General features: G+C 51.1%; 1 pseudogene; it reads left to right on the forward strand.

Annotated features, from left to right (window-relative positions):
* Positions 1–2,268: 2,268 nt before the first annotated feature.
* On the forward strand, positions 2,269–3,374 carry LOC119877907 (annotated as a pseudogene).
* Positions 3,375–3,925: the final 551 nt, after the last annotated feature.

Below are 3,925 nucleotides of genomic sequence, written 5' to 3' on the forward strand. Positions count from 1 at the left end.
TGACCGAATGCCCTTGACAGAAAGTCCCATATCGAAATGAAAACAGAGCTTAAGATACTCTCTCACCCTTTCCCCCCATATAGGAATGAAAAAATTCCTCCTCCTTCTGGAAATCCCCTAGACCAGCCCATAAAACCCCAGCTGGAACCCCCCTGGGGGTCCAAGCCCCTGCTCGGATGTGTCGGGTATACTTGGACCCAAGCTCGAGCCCTCGTGTGCTTGCATCAGTGTCGGCTCCTTGGTGGTTTCTCGTATTTGCAATCTTGGGCACAACATTTGGGGGCTCGTCCAGGATCCGAGAGACCCCCAGGACCCCACCCGGAGGGTCCCATGTGTGGTGAGCATTCAACTTTTCCACCTGTTGCGCGCATATTCTCTGAGTGCTCCTTACCGTATTTCTACTTGTAGGAATTCCAATCTGTATTAGGTCGACACTGGCTCAGTGACGACCGGGGGTCCCTTGCCCCCGCAGGGAGGACGGGGTCCTCATCTGTGAGGAGGGCCGACAGCCAGCGCTTTGGTTGACTTTCTGTTTTGTCTCCGCAGCCGCACTGGAACGTTTGTCTGAGTTGCTGTGTTAACTGTTGTGTGTTAACTGTCCTAACTGTGCCTTGGTGGGGACGGGGACATAATGGGGCAGACACAAACCACCCCCTGTCTCTGATGCTCCCCCACTTCTCGGACGTTAGGGAAAGAGCTCACAATCTGAGCACAGACATACGGAGAGGGAAATTTCAAACTTACTGACAGAATGGCCAACCTTTGGCGTGGGATGGCCCCGAGAAGGAAATTTCCACCTACCTGTTATCTTACAGGTTGAAGCCGTGATCTTCAGGGATAAACCACACGGCCACCCTGACCAGGTGCCCTACATCCTGGCCTGGTAGGACATGATCAAGAATCCTACCCCTTTGGGGGGTAAAACCATTTTTACCCCCCAAAGCAGGACCTCCCAAGATTCGAGCCCTGCGAAAGGCCAAGAAGGAGACCGACTCTACCACCCAAGCACCCCTTTATCTGGTCTTGCAGGATTCCTTCCCAGAGGACCTGATTTTCCCGCCACCCTACTGGGCACCCCCTGCCCATTCGCTCCCCCTGTCAGAGGCACCAGGGGCTGCAGAAGGGGCGCCCCCCTCCCTGTGTGACGGCGGCAGCGGGGACACGTGGAGAGACCCACCGGGCACCCCCATCCCCTAACGCGGGGCCAGCAACTCCACCGCCCTTTCCTCCACGCCCCCGATGAGACCCATGGACAGCCGATGTTATACTGGCCGTTCTCCACCAGTGATTTATAGAATTGGAGAACCCAGAATGCCAAGTTCTCGGATAGTCCAAAAGATCTAATTGGACTTTTAGATACTGTTCTCTTTACCCACCAGCCTGCTTGGGAGGACTGCCGACAGCTCTTGCAGGTTCTCTTCACCACCGAAGAGAGAACGAATTCAGGTGGAAGCCTGGAAGTCTGTCCTGGGAGAGGACAGACAGCCGACTCAAAACCCAGACCTCATAAACACCACCTTCCCCTTATCCCGCCCCACCTGGGACCACAACTCGGCTGAAGGTAAGGAGAGACTCGGGTCCACCGCCAGACTCTACTGGCAGGTCTCCAGGCTGCCGCGCAAGCCCACCGATCTGGCCGAGGTCTATGGTGTGAGACGGGGAAGGACGACAGTCCAGCAGCCCTCTAGAGAGAGTCATAGAGGCTTTTAGGCAGTGCACCCCTGTGAACCCAGAAGCACCAGAAACAAAGGCCACAATTATCACGCCCTTTGTTAACCAGGCCGCTCCAGACATCAGAAGAAAATTGCAAAGAGTAGAGAGACTAGGAGAGAAGAGCCTGCAGGACTTAGTAATAGTAGCAGAAAGAGTTTATAATAATAGAGGAAGTCAGGAAGAACAACAAACTAAACTAAGCAACCGGCAGACCCGAAACCTGGCCAAGATCCTGCTGGCCACAACCATGGATGACCCACAGGAAAGATGAGGCACCTCAAGAAGCTAGCTTCAGGGACAGGTAAGGAGGATGGCCCTGGTCCCCATGGGGAGCACCCTAAACTGAACAAAAACCAATGTGCTTGTTGCAAAAAAGAGGGGCACTGGGTGAAAGACTGTCTTAACAAGAGACCTAAGGCCCCTGCCATGATCTTGGAAATGGAGGAGCTGCACGACTAGGGGAGTTGGGGTTCGGCACCTCTCCCCAAGCCCAGGGTAAATCTCAGAGTGGAGGGGCAACCCGTTGAATTCCTAGTGGACACTGGGGCACAACACTCGGTTTTATTACAACCCCAAGGGAAATTGGCAAGCAAGACTTCACGGGTGCAAGGGCCATGGGCACTAAACAGTACTCATGGACTACCCGAAGAACTGGGGATCTCGGCATGGGCCGGGTATCCCACCCGTTCATGGTCATCCCTGCGTGTCCCTACCCGTTGTTAGGTCGGGACTTGCTCACCAAGATGGGGGCACAAATTTGCTTCCACCTCAAAGGGGCAAAAACCCTAAATAAGAAGGGGCACCTGATTCAGGTGCTTGTCCCGAGTTTAGAGGACAAATATCATCTCCACCAAACGCCCTCAGCCCCATTGACTGACATTGACCATCGGCTGCAGGAATTTCCCCAAGCATGGGCAGAAACTGGGGGAATTGGGCTGGCCTGGCACCGACCGGCCATATACATAGAACTAAAGCCTAAAGCCGGGGTCAGACCCTGTCAGAGCCGGCCAATACCTCATGCCTCTCGTAGCACATGCAGGAACCACACCCCACATACGGCGACTACTGGACTCGGGTATATTGAGGCCTTGCCAATCGGCATAGAACACTCTTTGCTGCCGGTGTGGAAACCACCCTCTAACGATTACAGGCCAGTCCAGGACTTAAGGGAAGTCAACCGGCGAGTAGAGGACATGCACCCTACGGTCCCAAACTCAGACACCCTCCTCTCCACCCTGCCTCCAGACAAAACTTGGTACACGGTATTAGATTTAAAAGACCCCTTTTTCAGCCTGCCTTTAGCACCCTAGAGCCCAGGCCTTTTTGCCTTTGAATGGACAGACCCCGAGAAAGGCAACAATGGCCAGCTCACCTGGACTCGACTACCACAAGGATTCAAAAATTCACCGACCATCTTCGATGAGGTCTTACATGAAGGTTTAGGTGAGTTCTGTTCCAAGCACCCTTATTTGATTTTATTGCAATATGTAGATGATATCCTGTTGGCGGCAGAGGACCAGGACACAGACCTGCGAGGCACCAAGGACTTGCTCCAGACCATAGCGGCTCCTTCCCCCTCCCCGTCCAGGAGCAAGAAGACCGCCAATTACTTAACACTGCCCCCTCCAGAATCCCCCACCAGTGTCTTAAGTAAAAATTGATGAGATGATAGGGAGTAAATTGATTGACTTTAAGTGGATCCAGGTGGGACATAGTAAATAGGTCTTGAAAATTATCACTACTAAGCCTGAAACTTTTATTCTATTGAGGTTTACTGAATGTCATATAAGCTCTGTTATCTTTTTGCAATTTGTTAGTAAAAAAAAAATAGCTAAAATGATGGTTAATTGTCTGTTTCCAAGTTTTATAGGTAATAGTTAAGATACCTTTCAGAGTCTTTGGTAACCTGACACCTTAGTTACACTTTGATGATAAATGGGATTAAATTCACTGGACATCTAGGTCTTTTCCAAACAGGAAAAAGTGCTGAAACGTTGATTTGAATCTGTTGGAGAACATGCTTTGTACTTAACTGTTTCATAAATTTGCCGTCTAAAGAGTTCTGGTGTGACAGTTCAAAATCGGTTGCTCCTTAGTTTTCACTGGAGACTAAGGTTTCTAAGAGTGAAAACCTCTGCCAAAATAAGACCGATGGCAATAAAGGAAGCAACTCTGTATGTAGAAAAGGAGATGTGTAAGAAAAATATAAGGA

This window comes from Canis lupus, chromosome 36 (assembly GCF_011100685.1).
Source record: "Canis lupus familiaris isolate Mischka breed German Shepherd chromosome 36, alternate assembly UU_Cfam_GSD_1.0, whole genome shotgun sequence".
Taxonomy (NCBI): Eukaryota; Metazoa; Chordata; class Mammalia; order Carnivora; family Canidae; genus Canis; species Canis lupus.